Source organism: Neodiprion virginianus, chromosome 3 (genome assembly GCF_021901495.1).
Source record: "Neodiprion virginianus isolate iyNeoVirg1 chromosome 3, iyNeoVirg1.1, whole genome shotgun sequence".
Classification (NCBI taxonomy): Eukaryota; Metazoa; Arthropoda; class Insecta; order Hymenoptera; family Diprionidae; genus Neodiprion; species Neodiprion virginianus.
This window is the reverse complement of record NC_060879.1, coordinates 12,824,531-12,846,879: the sequence shown is the minus strand read 5'-3', so window position 1 is coordinate 12,846,879 and position 22,349 is coordinate 12,824,531. Positions and strand designations below refer to the sequence as shown.

Below are 22,349 nucleotides of genomic sequence, written 5' to 3'. Positions count from 1 at the left end.
ACGAAGCTGAAGTAACCTACGTTTTTCTGAAACCACACCCACCTGGGGGTCAGGACTCAAATCAGACCGGCTCCAATATTTTGTACATACTTGTCAACGGGTGACATAATATATATATGGTCAATGTAAAATTGCTACGAGCCAAATGATCGACGAAGAACTGGTCGCGGAAGACACGCCGACCGAAGACACAATAACAGATGATGTTATCGAGTTTGACGAGGTCAGATCTCCAACACAATTCGTCGAAGTCGATCTGTTTTGCTTGGAGGTAATACCCAACTCTCCGATTTATATAACGGCAGCCAACAAGGACACGACAGTGCTAGGTATAAGCACATCCGTAAGTGTTTCGCCCACAACCGACAGTCATGTGGTAAAAGATCATGAGTTGCAATTGGAAAGGATAGTGGATCAATCCAAGATCGAATCAAGTCCTCCATTCAAGTTGGCCGACAGAAGAATAGTGGACAAGACAACATGTACCAAATTTCACTACATTGTCAGTGATGCCTATCATGATATTGCTCGGGAAGAGATGATCAAGGCTGGGAAAGAAGAGGCGAGATTGGCCCGTGAGGCAGGTGACGTTGACGAAGACGGGTACCCTTGCGTAGCGGTTGTTGCGGATGGGTTTTGGGCCAAACGATCTTACCGTACAAATTATGATTCTCTTTCGGGTGTAGCAGCAATAGTAGGGTAAAAGACGTAGAAGGTTTTGTTCATCGGGGTTCGAAGCAAGTATTGTTCTATTTGTAATAGGTCGAAACAAGGGGAGTCAACATCAGTCGTGGATCATAAATGCGCCAAAAACTGGGGGGGTTCCAGTACCGCGATGGAATCTGACGTAATAGTACAGGGATTAAAATGTAGCTTAGAAATGCACGGCCTAAAATATAACAAATTGATAGGAGATGGAGATAGTAGCGTTCACCGGAAGCTTATCGATGCAATGCCGTATGGACCGGAGGCACTAGTCATAAAAATTGAATGCCGCAACCATGTGCTCCTAAACTATGGTACTCGACTGCGAGATGTCTGTGTCAACCGTAAGGTCGGTACAGTGATTCTGCGAAATGCTTTGCGCAAAAACTTGAAACGCCGACGTTATGCAGTAACTTCTGCTATTCGTCACCGAAAAGCAGAAATTAATAAGTCGCGATACGTTCGGGTCGAGGAATTGCGTAAAGATATAAAAACGGTCCGAATCATGTTTTCGGGGACCATCGATTGTGTAAAGACCGTGGTTATTTCTGCGACGGTAATCCGAAGCCGGATGAAATAAACCATGTGCAGGATATGGAAGCGGCTGGTATCTTCCAAGAGATCTTTTCAGCAATGAATCGACTTATTGATACATGTCTCCAGCCTGATATGGGACGTCGACAACAACGTGGCCGAGTTGTGCAACGCACATGTTGCTAAGGCTATAGGAGGCGAGCGTGTCAATTTTACCCTTCGCGGATCATATCAAGCAAGATGCGAATCTGCCGTAGTGAGGATGAATGCCGGTGGACAGTTCCATGCGTTAGTCAGTCAGAAATAAGGAATGGGTGGGCCGGGGAAATTCACCGTCAAGTACTGTACAAATAAATCGCAATCTCTTCACTCTCGAAAGGCAGGTTTCAAATCGAAATCAAAATCTTTCGTCGCCCAGTCCGCTGACACCGACTACGGCTCGGACGCTGCATGTCCGTCGCACGGTCTTACGTACAGGTCTGGTAACTAGTAGGGTGGGGAATGACTCAAATAATGAGGCAAAACCGTGGTTCTCGTCTTCGCCGTCTGCAGCGCTGCTCCCTCGGGGTGAGCCAATCATAAATCAGATCCGAACAGCTGATTTTTCGGAATCAACAATCCTGAATAACACTCAAAAATGAAGAAAGATGCGAATAAAAAATAATTGAGATGTTCACTAGCATTCCATGGCGGGCGTGATAATTGTTTTATTTTAACGGAATCCTCAAATGTTCAAGTCAATAAAATCCATAAACATCAAGCGAGGGCTCACAACTTTTGAGACAGTTTGAGATCTTGTGGAGATGATCCATCGTTTACACACTTTACACTGAGTTATGAACTGTCAAAAACTTCGATGAGCAGGTTATCTTATCGGTTGTAACGTGGCATTTTTGATGCCCGTTACAAGGGGCTCCTTGAACCCTGGGCGGAACCAAAAAGTTAAGAATTTCCGAAATTGAGTCGCGAAGTTTTTGGAAAAGAGCGCCAGGACTAGAGTCACGCATCCGAAACTACGAGAGGGGACACTTTAGCGACCAGCGTAAGATATTTCAGTTTTTTTTGTTTTTTTTATTTTTTGAGCTACAACGGCATCAGGCAAGAAGTCGACACCGAATTCGAGGAAAGTGCGAAATGGCGGACTAGCAACAATTGCGAAGGAAGGATGTCGAGGCTGCGGAGGGGGAGCCGACGCAGATCCCCGCATCGCGGGAATCCAAGGTGGACGCGATTCCCACTGGCGGTCGGCGCGCCGCAGCCTCTTCCCCTTCACCCCGCAAACAATTGACCAGTGAACTTGCGACGGACCGAATAGCGACGAGGGAGCACCACGCTCACCGCCAAGACGTCATGGAGCTGCGCGGAGGACGAGATTGCGAGCTAGCTTTAAGTTCTGCGCAGCGATGCTATCGAAGGTGCGCGTCGAGTTGCGCGATCGACGAAATCGATGACGGATCGATTATTGCGTATTCTTGGGGGTATGACGTCACGTGTGGGATGGCGTATCGAGATCCGTGTTGCGGCAGGTGGTAGGTTTTTGAAACCACTCTAGTTCTGGCGGTCGTGATTAGCGGTCACGTTTTGGGGGAGTTTCGCGAAGCAATGGAGTCGCCCAAAAATCGCGAAGGGAATGGAAAGGGGGTTGCAAGGATGTAGAAGGTAAGCGCTGCTTCTATCCCCGCGATTCAATTTCGAGCATAATTGTGAAAAGGCTTGCCGAGTAACGGATAGCCGTTTTGGATTTGCGTTGTAGAAAAGTACTCGAAATTCTTTTGCCGATTCTCTTGCTTGATGACCGTAGCCTGAGTACGCGAGTTAGAGTAAAGTAAATTTTGAGTTTCTGAAAAAGTTGAGTAGAGTCACGGGTTTTAGTTGAATCTTTCTCGTTAGTGAAACCAAGTATAGCCGAATTTCACCGTACCGGGTCGAGCCGCGTTATCGTTTTCTTTTTGTGTCACCTCTCGAGTAGGTCGGGAAGTACCGAATTGGAGTGCTCGAATTAGCGGGTAACGTTTTGGGGAATTTTGGAAAAGAATTAAGTTCGGATGCGTTGCGATTGCGTATAGTTTAGGTTACGTTTAGTTGCGCCTGCATTGAGTTCCGTACCCGTTAGTTAAGATAATGTAGGTTGAGTTGAGTTACTTTGAGCTTGTGTTTAGTTGAAGTTAAATGTAGTGGTGTTTGCGTTTAGTTAAGTTTACGTCTAGTTAAGATAGTGTTTAGTCGAGGGTAGGCGATGTATAGTCGAAACTGCCGTTGCGTTGCGCAGCAGTTGAGACGAGAAGTTTGAGCATTGCGTTTTAGTTGCGTTTAAAATATAGTAGCGTTTACGGATTCGTTTAGATTTAGTACAGCTCGCGGTAGCGTCGAAGCTCCGAGTCGGGTGAGATCTCGAGTGAGATTGAGGACGCCGTCTGTTCGGTAGCCCGACGGCGCACCGTCGAATAGTTAGGTTTAGTTTCGTTTCGAGCAATCATCGCCATGGAGAACAAATGGCGAATTTGCGAATTGAGAATTGCGTATGAGGATGTTGCGATCGTCGAGTGACGTTTTGAGAATTGCGTATGAGAATGTTTGTGATCGTCGAGTGACGTTTTAGTTAGGGAGCCGCGAGCTCATTAGAGTAAGAAATAGAGTAGGTTACGTGTAATTTTCTATTTAGTTTTAGACTCGCGATGAGCGATTTTTGAATTATATTTTTCTTTTGTTTTGTATCACCGCTATTATGAAATATAAGATTTTCTTTTACTTTTGTTAAATAGCGTGTGTATTTCGAGTGTCTCTCTCTCTCTCCAAAAATTACCCCTCCCCTCTCCGCGGTACTGAGCTATCGAGCATATGCCCGAGGAATAGCGTATTAATGATTTCGAGGCGTGTTAATCACGCCAGGCGCCCAACAAAAACTTTGCGATATTGTTTTAGATCCAGGGTACATCGTGGACGCCAAATTATTGTGCACGCGGTAAGTTCCCGGTCATTTTCTCCGAGTGACCGAGGTGCAGAAAAATCCACGTCACACGGTATATATCTATATCTATCATACCCCGGGCCAATGGCGCCCCTAGCGGATAGATAAGAAACAAGACCGTGTGCCTCACTAACGGTGACACCCCCTACCACTCAAAAGTGTCGGAGTTACCAGACCTGTATGTAAGACCGTGGTCCGTCGCAACCAGACATGTCCGAAGAGAAATTGGCTGTCGCTAAGAAGGATTTCGTGCAAGCCTTGTATTCGGTGGATACACTGGTAATCGATCGGCAAACTAGAGGACAAAGCACGTCTGACGAATGGTACGATGAGCGTAGAAAGCGGTTAACTGCCTCAATATTTGGTGAAATTTGCAAACGACGGCCACGAACATCTTGCGCCAAATTAGTTGAACGAATTCAATATACCGATTTCAATGGTAACGCGAGTACAAGGTGGGGTATCGAAATGGAGTCTTTGGCGATCAGTCAGTTTGCTTCGGAATATGGAGTTAGGGTGGAATCCAGTGGTCTAGTGGTAGACAAGGAGCTACCGTTCCACGCGGCGTCACGTGATGGATTAGTAGGTGAAATGTTCCGCTTCTGCCAAAGAGCTCACTCCAATGGAGGGCACAGAGTCAAAAAAAATAAATAAAATTCATGTCCATTATGAATAGTGGAGCCAAGTTGATCACATCACATAAATATTTTCATCAGGTTCTGGATCTTCTCCACATTGCAAAAAGGAAGTGGTGCTATTTCGTAGTTTGGATGCCGAAAGGACTGATCTTAGACAAAATTATTCGCGACGTCAATTTTTGCAAATTGAAAATGGAAAATAAATTAGCTGACTTTTTTCATTTCTGCCTTTTGCCAAAAATAGTAGACTCCAGACGTGCTCGACAACTTCCGATTCGCGACCCTCCTTAAATAATTGAAGCTAAAAATTCTGCAGTGAAATTAAAAAAATCGATGACTGATGTTTCCACCCGTAAGAAAAAGAAAACGACAAATGACAGTACTAACAAGTAACTATACAGACGTTTGTACATATTTCTATATTTTTCCTTTCATTTATACCTATTTCACAGTAATTTCACACACAGAAAACTATTCTTGATTGAAAAATATGCTTTTTTTCGAATAAAAATATCACATATTCTTGAATGAAGAATACTCAGCACTTGATTCAAGAATATTTTAATTCTTGCTTCAAGGATTGTTTTCTTTGTGTGTAGGCCATTTTTTAATTTCTTGCATTACTTATCAATCCTCGCATGTGTATCTTGCTTGTTAAATTTTCATTTTTCAGTTACAGCCCATTCGAAATTTTGCACAGATACAACGTGTTTTCACAGTATGTTTGCAAGTTCAGAAATGCATGAAATTCTGAATAATGATCTTTCGTATTCGTTGGCCGAATGTTTGCATCTTTCATTCCATAATATTCAATGAAACAGTTTATTTTGAAGATTTGTTTTATTTCTATAATAATTACTTGTTATACCAAAGAAACGTCATAAAGGAGAGCGAAAAGTATGATATTCCATGCGATCGAATGTATATATTTCATTTATTGACGCGCCATTACTTTTGATTATGTTTTGTACTATAGATTTTGCTAATTTTTCAATATGCCTTATCTAATAATTTATAATATACTCCTGCATGTCGAACTCAATTTTTTTTTTTGATTTACTAATTTTCTTTTAATATCTATCGATATATGTAACACTTGTAATTTTTCCTAGCATGATTGGGAGGTTGGGACGGGATAGGGTGGGTCTCTTCATCGCAGGGACCTCCAGGTGGTGAGACCTGGGTAATTGATGGCAATGTATTTAGTAGGGATGCGCAATTCTAAATCGATCCACTCAAGAATCGATCTGTTGGGTCGAGAAAATAGATTTTTTGTATTGATACTTTACTAATCGATTTTTTAGTAGAATTGTTTCCAAGTCTGCAAGGATCGGATTAGGTTCTTAAATCTTCAATTAAAAAAAGTGTTGAAAGCCTATTTTGGCGCTCTATATTTTATGGATAATATAGATTTGAGAATACAAAAGAATAAAAAAAACTTCCCACCTAGTCGGCTGTGTTTGTGTAATATGTATATGAGAACTATTGCTGTGATAAACAACCCAAAGCAAACTATTATTACATATCAAATCTGTTGAATAAGTACTACATTTGTGTGACACGATTCTTAATCTCCAATACAGCTACCAGTTTCCATTTAAACTAAAAAGTAAAAATAACGATCGATCTTCTGAAGATCAATCTTTTGTATCTGATTTTTTGGATGAATCGATTTTTCCAAAATCAATTCAAATCGATTCTGAGAATCGATCTTTTGCTTGATATCGCTCATCCCTAGTATTTAGTCATGAATTAGCTAACTGCTGTTTCAGGTAATTTCTCTTGTAATATTTTTCACTTCACCGCAACGAGTTATGCAATAGATTTCTTGAAAATTCGAAGGTTATTCAATGATTTCTGTAACTTATTATTATTTGCATAATCAATGAATATTTGAAATAATATATATGTATACGTGCCAACCTCACCTTGGATAAACGTATCCTAATCTCATCAACCATGCGAAACTCATATAGGGCTTCCAGTTACATTCCTCGCATCACAGAACTTGAGAACGTTCAAATACAAGCGGCCTGGTCCCAACGCAGTGCAGAGAGCCAGGGGACTTAAATCTAAAATTCTGTTTTGTACACCAATATTTTTTCCCTTTATGTTAGCTCCATTGTCGTACCCCTGATCTTGTAAGATTTTATTTTCTTTCTTTGCATTTATTGACAATAAATCCCACACATACACACACACATTCCATCCATTCGCATTATTTAATAACTTATTGTAACTAATTGGAGGTCGATTTCTCTCGTCTTTGATGAGACGTCACATAGACTTTAACAATTCAACTGTTTTTGGAGCAAATTACACTTATCGGATTAATTTTCAGTCCCTCGGTGGCTCTCTCCCCGGGACCGGAGGGTTCTAGTGATGACGGGATTCCGCAGAGTCGACGATCGTCTCGTTTTGGGCTGGCCAGTTTTTCCCTTGGAGGACGTTGTCGCGGAGATGTGCCTTGAACCGGTTACGTTGACGTCCCGGGGTTAAGAGAGCGAGATCGGGTCGAATTCCCCTCCACTCGATCTCGATTTTGATTTTGGAGTAGGGCGCCGGCTTCCCCACTCCATTTTCAAAATGGGTGTCAATCATGATCCCTCCCAAAATGAGGGGATCACCGATGCTCGTATTTACAAAGGTCGGGATAGGAGATCTTACAACCTCTACAATTCGCTATCTCAAGTCCGTGTTTCTTGAGAATACTCGAAATTTTTTCGGTAAGTCCTGCATCTGTAGAGTCATTGACCAGGATGAACTCTACAAAATGCTCCTCAATAGCGACATTAGCATCTGTCAAATCTGCAAATCGAATTGTCAGGGACAATTATTCGACGTGACTTATGTCTGGAGTACAGTCCGCTATGATTGAATATTATTCAACGTTTTTGGCTCGTGTAATAATCTCAAAAGTAACCTTCTCGCCCATCAGATCAATTAACTCGTCTTGGATATCCGTACCACAATAGTGATCAGAAATGCCGCCTGTTGATGCCAGCTTCAAATGCTCCTCCATAATCGGATCGAATTTACCCAATAGTTGTACCAATCTGAAGAACTTGCCATTGTTTGGCGTGTACAGTTTGTCTGCGCTTCCTCTAAATGCCATGTTATTTTCGGCCAGATAAAGAACAATGTTCATTAAACGCGTCTAAACATTATTCCGTCGCAAAGCTTAACGACTTTTTGTTCTTCGCAATCAATTGTATTTCCTCTTTTCAACCTTATTTCTCTCTCAAACCACTGATGGTAGTACTTTTTATACAGTGGGCTATTTTCATGCGTTTTGAGTAATTCGGACAAATGTTTCCAGTTATCACATCCTTCGGATGTTAAATTCGATATCGATTGACTGTTGAAAAGTCGACAGCAAAAACAGTAAACTCGATTTTTCGAAGGTGAGTACACCAGCCAACGACACAAGATTGTTCCATTATTTGGAAATTTTCTAAAATACTGAGAACTTGTAAAATGACGACCGGATTCATCTTTCGGAAAATTGGGTCGCTGAACCTGTGATGGACCGACAGTTATTAAATGGTCAACCAATTTATTATTTCGATTATCCGGCCAGTTGCCTACATCGGATAAATCCACTGTTTATGAAATTGTGCTTTCTGAGTCATTTATAAATAATGAACTATCAGAATTCACGTCGCTAGTACTGTGGTTATTGTCAGAAAGCTCGGATTCAGTCGTGGTCTTATCTTCATCGTACTTGTCTTCTTTCGTTCCGAAAGATGTAGAAAGATAGGATTTTTCTGAAACTGACTCATGCTCTTTTTGCGATTTTGTTGAAATGTATATGTCAGTATTCATTAATTTTTTGGCTTTGTGAAACTCTTTTTCCTGTTCACGCTTACGTTTCTAAGGTTGGCGGTGGACGCATCCCGCCAATCATAAGCGTGCGCGGAGTGTCGTCGAGGATGGACTCTAATTGGTAAATGGTAAGTACTGGTATTGCCATCTGGTGGCTCAAATTGAAACTACTCAAACCGGGTTAGCTGGCACAAGGGTATTTTCTCACTGTTCAAGCTGTTGTAAAAAATAAATATTGTCTTTGCAATTATACCTATTTTTTAAATAATTTTTTTAATCAAAAAAATATTATTTAATGATGGAAAGCGTCGAGGATTTGTTGGGCGTTCGATTTTCTCCGAAACAAAACAAAAGTAAAACATTTTGCAGTGTATATGGGTGTAGCAGTAAAGCTTGCAGCAATTTAGATGTGAGATTTCATTATTTTCCAAAACAAAATGAAAATTTTGTGAAAATTACTAATGCTTTCGGAGTGGATGAGAAAATTGACTGTCGAAAAATGTGGCAAAAAGTGTTAAAAATAGGAAAAACTATTACAGAAAATATGCAAGTTTGTTCCTTGCACTTTAAAAAATCGGATTATTTCTCACCAGGTAATTATATTTATTTTTTAGCTCATTTTTTTTTTATTCTAAATTTAACTAAGAAAATTTGTTTTCTACGCAGATTCTGGGTCAAAAGGCAAAAGACGCTTGAAAAAAACCGCAGTGCCTTCTTGTAATGTGCCTTGTACTGATATAAAACCAGGATCCAGTAACAAAATAAATAATGACAGAAAGAGAAGAAGAATTAACAGAGATAAAAACAAAAATACCATCATTTCAGGCAATGAAGCTACTAATAATAAAAAACTGGGTTCATCAACAAGTTCAACTACTACTCAGTTTGTACTCAGGCTTGTGATTTTGATGGTCAAAAAAATTCAGATCCTTTGGATCACACTGCAACGAGTCTTATCACTTCAGAAGAAAATGATAATAGATCTGTTGTGGCAATGTTGTCAGTGGAAAATGTTGAAACGACTGAAAAAAAATTTATTGATATTGGTGTTCAAATTAGAAGTGGTGATTTGCTGATTGATCTTTGTGATGTAATAAAAACTGAGAAGAAACTCAATACATTAACCGGCATTGTGAACTTTGATATCTTAAATACCATCCTTGATATTTTTAAAATCGGCTTTCCTAAGTACGAGTCTGAAAGAATGCATCTTCGCAACAAAGTTATTATGACATTTATCAAATTGAAGCATAATTTATCGTATGCAATCTTAACTGTTTTATTTAAGTACTCTTCAGCGTCACATTGCCGTAAAATTATTCTGCAAATGATCGACATGCTTTACGTTTGCTTGAAAGATGGAATACCTTTTCCAAACAAAGATGAGATTTCTCAAAATCTTCCTATAGGTTTCAATGTCTTTAGAAATGTTAGAATTGTGCTGGACTGTACGGAAATTTTTATACAGAAACCAAAATCGTTATGTTGTCAACAAGCAACATATTTGCGATATAAAAGTACGTATACCATCAAGTTTATGACTGGTGCAACTCCCGGAGGATTGTTATCCTACATTAGTTCCATGTATGGAGGGAGATCTTCGGATGATGCTATATTTGAGCAATCTAAAATATTGGATTCACTAGAAAAAGGTGAAGCACCGATGGTCGACAAAGGGTTTAGGGTAGATAAGCTGTGTAAAGATAGAGATATAACTCTTATACGACCTCCATTCAAGAAAGAAAAACTGCAATTTTCCAAAGAAGAGTCGCGCTTAAGTGCGAAAATCGAAAGAGCACGAGTTCATATAGAGCGTTCCAATCAAAGACTCAAAGTATTTAAAGTCTTAGGTTCTCGGATGCCAAGTGGTCTTGTTAACAAGGGCAAAGAAATATTAACAATTATTGGTGCAGTTGTAAATTTAAGTTCTCCAATTTTTAGTAATGATAAATTTATGTCAAACAACGCAGATTAATGATTAAAATACAAAAATAACTGTTAGTAATGTAATATTTATTTAAACTTTATAATAAAAAATCTTAATTTTGACATTTAAACTTACTTTAACATTTTTGGAGTGTTTACTTAACAAGGTTACTTTTTACAGAAGTATTTCGTTTCGTACAAGTTTTTAATTACGTTGCTCATCTTTGCAAGCATGATGTAACATTTGGTTGAAAAATATTAATTTTAAAGATTCAAATAAGTCTTTCACAAATTTTTCGTCAAAATCAACAGTAATAACTTTCAAACTTTTATCGTGAGAAGAAAATAGAATAAAATCGGTTTTTTTAACATTTAAAATACCCATTCCAAATTTAACCTGGCCATAATATTTATGATTTTTTTTTCAAAATCAAATTGTTATTATTCTTCGGATCCAATTCGAGGTATTTTATATTAGAAATAATATCATCCATACTTATAGATTTACCTTCGTATGGGTATTTAATTTCCAGCAATTTAACAGGTGTATCATTTTCAAATATAATTCCGTCAGGAGAATAACCAAGCCAAGGATTATTTTCTGAAATTACGAGACCGCATTGAAATACATTAGTTGATGTACTTTTTTCATATGCTATTCGAGCATCTGATACACATTTTAAACCGTGATTTATTGCTGTATTAGAAAAAGTGCTAGGATAAAAATATTTTAGCGATTTATTCTTCCAATTAGGTTTTGGATTTTTTCGGTAGGTGTACAGTTCATAACATCGCGAGCCCGTGATTCTAAACTTTCGTTCTTTTTGCCAGATACTATAAAATTTTTTACTTTCTTTACAAATATCAACAGGATCTCCTGTTAACTGTTCAAACATTTTTTGACATGATTCTCGTAGAGGTCGGAAAGGTTGTTCAGATAAATTACAGAGGATAGATGAGGAGGATAAGTGTAAAATCATGCATTCAATCTGCCGAAGGTATTCAGGTGGTAGAGTTTCAACAGTGTGATGTAGTGGAGCATGTCGTCCAGCTCTATTATAAATAAATTCAAAAAAAATTATAAAATACAGTGTAAAAAGAAAAATATATCAAAAAAATCAAAAAGCTTGATGAAGTAAATAGTCTATAAAAATTAAAATATACAACAAACAAAATTGATTGAAATGCAAAATTGCACATATGTATAAGAAATTCCATTACAGTATTTGATTATAAAAAATAGAGCTTTTATTAATTAGCGAGTATATATATAATTGATTGAATTAATAATATTTTGTAATTAGTTGATAGCTAATCAAACGAATCACAAATATACTTTAAGTAAATTTACTTCATCATAACTTTTATAAAAAAAAAAAATATCAGTTATTAAAATTAATCATTCACGCCCATACGCATGCTCTGATAACGTTGACTTCAAATGTTTTGAATACAATTTCTCCTTGATTAAAGGCTTGGCATTATATTGCTCTAAACAAGAATCTCGTGGCGCGCTCCAAAGGCATTTCCTGTCTGTTGATGATACGATTTTGAAACCAGTTATATCATTTCTAAAATTATAAAAAAATTCATAATTAAACTTTATCGAAATATTAAATAAATTTTATCGAAAATTTTAATGATATAATTTAAACTCACCGTGCACAAAATAATAATACTGCAGCACTATGTTTACAACTTTCACTCAATCCAGCTGTACAACTACAAACCGATGAAATAACTTTACCACTTTTTGCAATTATTGAATTTATCTCGTGAGGATTTTCTCGATTTTTAGACGATTGTATACAGTATGACAATAACTTGTATTGTTCATCATTTTCACTTAATATTCCTATGTAGATTAAGTGGTTAGAATTTACAACTTGTTCGCCTTCGATGAAGTTCCGGCTCTTGGGCGTAGAACCCAAATGATCCAAAATTTTACTCACTGATAAAAACATTGTTCTTATAATTTGTAAAAGTTTTTTGACTAATTTTTATAAATATACAGTATAAAATACAAACAAACAAATACATTTGTTTACACGCAACGTATATAGTGATCTGACAACCGACCCGGTTTCACTAGTATCAATTTTTAGCACCAGATGGCGTGACTGCAGCTTCCACTTACCAATAGTCCAGACGAATAAGCTATAAAATCGACTGACTTCTATTCTGGAATAACGTAGGTTAGCCGATTTTTTTATAGGTTCATTAAAGACGGACGAACATATTTTCACCTATGCCCCCAAAAATTAGATCCGGGTTTGTCGATAACGATTGTTTAAACTTTTGAGACCACACATTTTGTTAAATAACGTCTTTGTTATGGGTCATACACGAAAACTGTTCAAACAAAAGTTATTCGTCTCATCATTCTCGATAAAACAAGCTGTCGTGAGATCAATTTCCTCTATTTGTTTAGTTGCAAAATGCAAAATGTCGTGAAAAAAAAAATTTACATTTCTTGTTATAAATTGATGAATAAACAACGTGTGACTTTGAAACTCATGGTACAGGTAATATGAAGTGTCTTCAAAATTATCGTGCAAGGCTTTTTTGGCTGTGTTATACATATAGTTGAGCAACAATCCGCGACAAGCCAAAATCCGTATATCGTCTGCCCTTTCTTATGTGATTGGCCTACGGGATGCCAAGAAATCATGGAGTCAGTTCGTTACTAGTACTTTCCATAAATGAAAAAAAAATTCAATATTTATACTCGAAAATCTTATTTTATTGGGTGACTTGAAATTTTTTGCTTTTAAATAAATAGAGATATCTTCGAGAATATTTATATTATTGTAAATATTATGATGGATTGTACTTGCCCTTCATTTTACGAGTAGTTGAAAAAAAAAAACATGAATATCTTGATTAGAACCGGAGATAACGGTGTTTAAGTGTTATTTTGTTTATTGTTGTTGTAATTAATATTGAGGGGGAAAAAAAATTTCAGCTATCTCTCAACACCCCAAGGCATCACCGTGAATTTTTTCAGATCTCTAGGTTCGTTGTATCTATTAAAAAAAAATTGCTCAACGTTCGTCGAGTGGGGTTAGTCGGAGGAATGAAGCCAGCGGCGTGGTGGGGGGCTCGAAGCTTCGCGCGCCCGGCTGTTCTCACCGCTTAATTAACAACTCAATAACTTCGTTAATAATTATCGTGCAAATTTTTTTTTTCCGAACTATGCTATTTTTTTCTCAACAATTCGAATCTGTAATTAGTTTTTTAATATTTATAATATTTTTTTTTCTTTCGGATTTTAGTCATATTCTTAGGACATATTGCTATAAATAACTTTAGATATATAATATCTGTGAATTTGAAGATAAAATGAAATAAAAAAAAACTCAATTACGGTGTTGTGAGTATGTATACATACATATCTCTCTGTCTAATAAAAAAGTTCTGAACAAATGAAAAAGAAGTTTTGTCAACATTTTTTTTTATCGGGCCAAAAAACACATCAAAAAAAATATTTCAGCAATGTGAAATTCTTCCCAGGTGCGGGACGGTTCCAAGAACGTTTTTTCGTGAGAAACCAGAAATCGATTTTTCGGTCATTTTTGACGAAAATTTCACCAAAGTCTCCGCTTGATAGTTTGTAAGTATTGGTTGATATATGTATTGTGTGAATGGATGAATGAATGAATGTAACTATCGAAATGATAATGAAGTATGAATTGTTTCATGAATTATAACTGAAAAAAGTTGATGCCAAATAAATAAATATTGATCTGAGAGAAATATGAAGAACACAAAAAATAAAAAGCCGCTTCACTTTTTGCCAAAATAAGGCATCAGTTGCCCAACTTTCGTTGCGATCGCTTTAGCGGTGTAGGAGTTTTGGCTTTCCGCGTTTTCGAGATGTACAGCGCTTCTTTAACAGTACCTTAAATTTTCATAGCATCTTTATTATACCTATTCCTATCGCGTGAACTATAATAATCATGATTGCTCGATTAGTTTTTGTTCATGGGCTATTCCGCGTCAACCGGATCAGTCATCTCTCAGATATTTTTTTAATTTGGCATGTGGATTGTGTGGGAGGAGTTAGATTTTTGTGCCAAAGCGCGAATCTCATAATGCAAAATTCGATTTTTTATTAACAATAACAAATTAGACTCCCATTTTTTTCAAAAATTCATAACTTTGGCAAAAAATTAGATACAATATATTTTTTTTTTTCAAATTACGCGGAAAGCTCCATAGAATTTAAAAAAAAATACGGAATGGTAAAAAAAAGTTGTTATCAATTGTTTATTTAACAATTAATTCTTCAAAGATTTTTAAAACAGTGACTGACACGATCAAAAAATTTTTTTAAAATTCTGACATGTTCCTTGAACTGTACTACAATTTGTGAATTAATTCCAGAGGGGTGTTTTTCTTCGTTTTCGAGTTAAAAATCATTAAAGGTGTCGATGCGCACGAAATTGCGGCGCGCCGAGTCTCTACGTAATGGCGGGCGGCCGGTTGCCGTCCACCGCTACCCGCGGTGGCGTCGCAGCGTTATTTTAGAGTCATTTTCACGATGTAGGACATGATTGAAGAATCTGAAAAAAATACTGTACCTTCACAAGGCCTGCTCAAAGCGATAAGTGAAGTTTCAGGAATGTGTTTTTATTTTAAAATAAGTAGCAAGTTATGTAATTATTATCATTTATGTGCACTCTCATGGTGTGTAACCGTTATTTTGAATCTCTGTAATAAAGAAACGGTGAAAAACACATTCCTGAAACTTCACTTATCGTTTTGAGCAGGCCTTGTGAAGGTACAGTATTTTTTTCAGATTCTTCAATCATGTCCTACATCGTGAAAATGACTCTAAAATAACGCTGCGACGCCACCGCGGGTAGCGGTGGACGGCAACCGGCCGCCCGCCATTACGTAGAGACTCGGCGCGCCGCAATTTCGTGCGCATCGACACCTTTAATGATTTTTAACTCGAAAACGAAGAAAAACACCCCTCTGGAATTAATTCACAAATTGTAGTACAGTTCAAGGAACATGTCAGAATTTTAAAAAAATTTTTTGATCGTGTCAGTCACTGTTTTAAAAATCTTTGAAAAATTAATTGTTAAATAAACAATTGATAACAACTTTTTTTTACCATTCCGTATTTTTTTTTAAATTCTATGGAGCTTTCCGCGTAATTTGAAAAAAAAAAATATATTGTATCTAATTTTTTGCCAAAGTTATGAATTTTTGAAAAAAATGGGAGTCTAATTTGTTATTGTTAATAAAAAATCGAATTTTGCATTATGAGATTCGCGCTTTGGCACAAAAATCTAACTCCTCCCACACAATCCACATGCCAAATTAAAAAAATATCTGAGAGATGACTGATCCGGTTGACGCGGAATAGCCCTCATGATAAAAAAAAAGAATTCAATTTTCATCCTTTTCCATTTGTTAAGCACGTAAAGCAAAAACTACCAAAGCGATGACGATTATCCTAGTACATGCGATAGGTATACAAATAAAAAAAAATGTAAAAATTTTAACAAGGTGAATCTATTTCTACACTTTTTTTACATATGTTCCTATCGGGCGGTATACATTAGATTACATTGGCTATTTCCTCCCCGAAAAATTTATAAAGTTTGTTTAAATGTCAATAAATATTATGTGAAAATGATGAGAAATTTTATCGCAATGGCTTGTCTTAAAAAAATACCCAGAAACCCTTAAAAAAAAACAGCTTTCTAAGTGGAAGAACCCCGTAAATATTTATGTATGAATCATGAAAGATTCATGAAAATTCTACTCAATCCCAATTTTGATACTTTATCGCAATACCAAGTCACTAGCCACAGCTTTTCAGGTTTACTTTTTTTCGATAGTAGCTTCTCACAATCAGTTGAGTGGATAGCGTGTTGTACTCCAAAACAAAGGGACCACAGTATAAGAGGTTTAAGTCCTCTAAAATTTTCATGGATATTCGTTAATTTCACCCACAAGACAGTAAAGTAATATTATAAACGTATTACAACGAAGTTTAATAATAATATTACAAAACTATCACAAATGTTCATCTTCTATGCGGAGGTAATGATGTTTCTATTAGGTATGCCACAGCACCTGATTAGTACACCCACAGAAGCATGAAACATTACACGTATAGTTGTAATATTCCGATAAAGTTGGGTGGGAGTCAAAATCTCGAACGAACAAAAAGTTCACTGGTCGAAGACCCTGAATTTTCGTATACGAATTTTAAAATACCGAATGATCAATTTACCGAAATTGGAATTTTAGAAAAATCACCCCGTAGAATAACTGTTTTCCAGAAACTTCATTCAATCTAAAGCTCTATTATCCGAAAAAGTATTTTCAGAATAGTCAGCATTCCGAATAAACAAGCACAGAATTTGGAGATATCGAAAAATGAAACTTCCGTAATTAAAACTTGAGAGCAGCGAATACTTTGAACAGCCACAAAACGAAAATCAAATTTCAGATGGAGCAAAATCTCGATCCGCAAAATGCAGAAGAACCAGAAAGATCTCGAAAGTACGTAATACCGAATCTTCTAAGAAATCGGATTTTGTGAAATTCGTTAACTCGATGTCAGTTTTATTATGATTAAATCATTGTATTAGACAATCGTCTGTGTCATCAAAGACAAAAAGAACGTGAAGGAACAGGCAAAATATTTTCAATAACATTTGAACAGTACTTTTTCACTGTACATTCAGTTTATTCAAGACATTCACATTCCACATTCACGTACGCGCCCTTGCGTCTCTTGAGAAGCTTAACGCCATCTGCAACTGGTGACGTTGGAAAAAATAAATTTATGTGCTTCCGCCGTCTTGTAACCTTTTTTGGTATTCTTTCTATTCTGTCTTATTGTTAGCAGTTTTCAGGATTTGGTCTATTATTATTGACAAATTCGGATTCGTAATTTTTTGAAAAAGGCACGATTCTGATATTTTGAAAGTCAATTTTCGACTGTTCGGTATTTTCGCAATCAGTATTTTCCCTTCGTAATCTTGCCAATTGTCGAAAAAGAAAAATCCGGTATAAATTTATTGATACATTTTTGCGTTCTAAATTTTTATTTTTCTACAACATAACTTTTCGTATTTCTAGTCTTCCTACGTTTTTAACTCTCGATAATTCAAGTTTCAAGATTTCGTCCCATTGACTTCTTGGTCTTTCGCATTTTTGTACCCCACCCATAAAGCCTTTGTCTTATGAATGGGCTGTGTAGGAAAGTGCAACTAACCAGCATGAAAATGAATGATTATTTTTCAGCGTGGTCTTATCGACGAATATTACATCCTAAGTGATATTACATTGTCAGAAGATCTAGCTGGGTTCCAAGAAGTTTAACCAAATTGGTTGAACGGTTCAACCGATTCATGGTTAAATCGGTCGATGACTGAATTCCATGAGAATCGACCATACTGTTGAAACCAGGTAACTTGGAACCATTATAGACAGTTAACCGATCTTGACCAGTCAACGAATTAGCTAATCAATTCAATCAAATATCTTGGCTGGTTGAGCCGGGTAAATTATACAACCTTACCTTAGACTATAATTTTTCACATAGACTTTTGTTTGAGGTTGGGAGTACTCGATTACCAGAGGGCATTGATGATTTAAATGAATTTATAAAGCTTTCTCAAGAGACTCTTATACTCAAGCAAGTACTAGATATTCAATCTTGATCAACAGTAAAGTAGGACATGAAAAACTTATATTACCCTCACTTGCTGGTCACTGCTTGCCACAAATACTGACGTGCAGTTTAACTACTGGATGTACGCGTCTTTACGTGCTTGAATATCTTTAACTCGACTGTTGACAGTATTTAAAACTTTTCACTGCACGTTATAATCACTATACTCACGTTCTGATACCAACCCGAGACAAAATCAATATAAACGTATTCAGTATTTCCGTAAACTGCAGTCATTCAATTAGTTTCTCATATTTGGAAATACTAATATTATCGTTCATAACACTCTCAACAAGGTTAATAACAACCATAATAATAATGATCATGCAATTATAAGCAAAATGACAACACAAAAACGTTACGTCTGTAGCAAAACAACTGACACTGCAGCACGTTTTTAGTAAATGAGTATACTGGATGATTTTTTTTTTAACAACATGGTTAAATCCACCACTGGGCTTTTGCAAATCTTTTAAAGTTAACCCTACGCGACACAGAAACCGCCGACAGAGCTAGGTAACGCACGAAGCCCAACTGAACATCGAGAGTCCTGGCCGCGCCTTTGACTGTATGAAGGACGAGCGCAGGCGCCTGGTTAACTAGGATGTCACACTGCACTCGGAGATCATCTTTGGCGATAAGAATCAGCAGGAGGATGCGCTGTTCTGACACTACTACTGACACCACAACTGCACCCCTATAAAGCATACGCGTAATACATATCGCTCAAAAGCACCCCGGGTGGAAAAACCTTATACCAAGCAGACTAAAGTTGTAAACACCTGCAAAATTCTTTTACCGCACAAAATATCTACGCCTACAAAAATCCTTTGCTCCAAAAAATACGTATGTAAATGAACCATCAAAATGATTTTTTCACAGATATAAAATATTCTTATAAATTTTTATTGCCAAGCACATTATTTAGACGTACATTACGCTTTATATGTAGGAACCGTTATTCAGGAATTACTTGATAACTGAAACTGACAAGGTGTATTTCAATTGCATTGAAACCTATGTAATATCGCACAGCTTCAGGTATATAAATCTGCAGTCAAAGTATTAATCGTATAATCGACTACTTGGATCCTCGATTTGTGTATAAACCTCTAACGGACTATGTTAGCTCCTTCAGTAGATCCATAAATGAATTTTCCTGTTATAGTACGAAAACACCGCCAAGTACTAGTCACTAAAAATCTCAAATTTTATCGCCCGTTCTTCATTTTTCACGTGTGTTTAAAATTTTGCAAACGGGAGTGTCATACTGTAAAAATCTCTTAAAATAACACAATATTTGTTCCAAAAGTTATGCATCTGTTGGCGCACGCTGCAGCCGCGTAACTCTAAAGGAACCCTATTGAGAGATTGATCACAAGCTGAGCTTGGGTTATATTTATTTGAAATTAATCAACTTGTCATATATTCGAACATTGAATCTGAGGTATGCTCTTACATGATGTACCCTAAACGGACGATGGAAATTTTTCTTTTGCGAGTGTTTAAGATTTGCAATTTATACGGAAATAAAGTAAATTTGAATCTTTAATTAAAAAACTTGTCTTCATACTCAATTAATCTGTTATAACTTCGGGTTGTGTGAGTGGATCTGCGTGACTGATGACGCTTGGATACGGAACATATTGACTGAATTCAAATGAAATGAAGGCTAGCGAACGTGATGTTCCAGAATCGTTCGGCGTTGAAATATGTTATTCCCCATACAAAATGAGCGAACACGTATTTTTTTGCTTACCCCGAAAAAATTATCCAAGTCCGATGTCGTTTTTTAAGATTTAAAAATAAAAAACGTTTTTCGCCAATTTGAGGATTCAAATATTCGAAAAATAGCCGCCAAATCCGCAATTCTCGAGCTTTTTCGACGATTCTTGTTTCATTTCATGCGGAATTTCGTGCTCTGTCGAGGAAAAAAAAGGCCCAAAAATTTTGAAAATTTCCGAAAATATCGACGTTTTTTCGAAAATATAAAAACTCACTTTTCTCATAAACCACATTTTTTTTCCTTAAAATTTAATATGTTCTTCGGGGTGATGGACTACTTACCCTATCAATGGCAACTGGTATTTTTTCTTGGTTTTCGAGTAATTGACTATTTTATTCTCTGAATTCCCGCACGGCTGAATTTTCACTGTTTAAATGCTATATACTGGTGGGCTTTCGTTTTTCGAGAAAAAGAAATCTTGCAAAAGAAAGATAAGCAAAAGATGCGATTTGTTTGGTAAAATAATTTATTTTTACGCATATATTGTACACAGTTGTAACACAGTTGTAATTTGTTGTCAGTCGAACTACTATTAAGATCTCGTTCCCGTTTCTTCTACGACAGTCTTCCACATGTGGCACTTTTGTATACCCGCATAACCTTCCACTTGACTCCATTCGTCAATTTTCTCGCAGGATGACGCTTAGTAGGACACCTTTATTCAAAATCAATTCATAATTTTCGACGAATCAAAATTTGCTAATGCGGAAAATAATTTTGTTTTGACGAGTTTATGAGATACTGGAACAACCGCATATAATTTCAGAGTGCCACGAACTGTCAAGGCTTTATCGAATCGATTTTTAAAAATAGATTCTTCCGTTTGATGTTCTGCAGACGTACAGTACGCAAAAGATATGCTCCGAAAATAAGAACTTGCCCGATTATATAGATCCAGCGGAGTTTTAATAGGATCAGAATTGCCAATCAGTTGTAAACTGGCACGTGAAGCTAATCTCTTAACAGTTCCACCAAACACCATCACACGGCCCTTTTCCATGTGATGTAGCAAAAAAATGCCATTCGGCTGGCCATTGAAAGTCTTCAAAGTGATGTGTTATGTTTATGAAATTCTTTTTGTTCTTATATTGGGAAGTTACTCCATCGGAGAAATAAATTAGTTTTGCTACGGGAATCGAATTTTGAAACTTCTCGCTCATAAAGTTGATTAAATTTTTTTGAAATAAATGAACCGCAACTGTATTATGTTTCAGATGCTCGTAAATTATCACAAAACTAAAATGTCTCAACTGATCGTCAGCGTAATTAACTTTTGTAGTAAACCACGATTGGATGAATAGTTGCCTGATTATTGCTCCAGTGAAACCCTTGCATAGAATCTTGTACAATTTTTAATTATATAATAATTCGTATATTAATATATATATAATAATTATATAATAATTCTCAGCGAAATCGCATACTACTAAAAATTCACCAACTTTCAAGCTGTTTTTCATCTTCTACCAATAACTACTTTGCTGCTTCGCAATGAAATCATGTGCAACCAATTTTGACAATTGATCACAGAAGTGATCTATAAAATCCTCGGACTTTTTGGTGAGTGTCTCTAAAGATGTTTGATCCACTGATATCCACTGTTTATAAGTAACATCGTCGATGAAATTATTCGCAAAGGCTTCTTGCAACGATATTTCTATGATATTTACACCAGGACAATTCGAGCATGCTCCTAAATGACACTGTGGCTGTGGGAAAAATTATCTCCATGAATTGTTTTTAATCCCGCGGAAATGGCAGGGAAATCAAACAAAAAAAAAAAAAAACGGTAAAATGAAATTGAAATAAATTATTTTGTCTTCAAAATAAAATTTCTCGTATGGAAGCGAATTCCTTTACCAACAGAATGATTGCAGGATCAGTCCGCTCCGATGAATAATTTCGAAGATATGAATTTTCAAACATAGCAGTGTAACAGTAGATTACAAAAATTCACATAGCTCTCACTCCGCCATTTTTGAAGAAATTTCAAAATCCGTGAAATGTTATTTTTTTTTACATAGTACTACGAATATTTTGAATGGCGCAAAGATCCGTGACTTGACGGTTTTTTTTTTTAGTGAAGTGACGTGGACCCACTCGCGTGGGGTCTCTGAGACTCCGCATTTTTTTCAATCATTCTTCATTTTACTAGCACAAACAACCCTGATTCTAGCGCGCTGACCTTAAAATTTTACGTTAAAGTCGGTTCTGGGGTGAATTGGATCCCAAGCAAGTGACTAGGGTTAAATGCGTTTCTCTCAG

General features: G+C 36.7%; 1 protein-coding gene across 1 annotated transcript in view; it reads right to left on the bottom strand.

Annotated features, from left to right (window-relative positions):
- Positions 1-18,813, bottom strand: part of LOC124300690 (glutamate receptor ionotropic, NMDA 2B) — a 1,918,249-nt gene extending 1,899,436 nt beyond the window's left edge. Inside the window, exon 1 of the mRNA XM_046755014.1 lies at positions 18,324-18,813. The gene's annotated coding sequence lies outside the window, so the exon portion shown is untranslated. The remainder of the gene's footprint in view (positions 1-18,323) is intronic.
- Between the last annotated feature and the right edge of the window lie 3,536 nt (positions 18,814-22,349).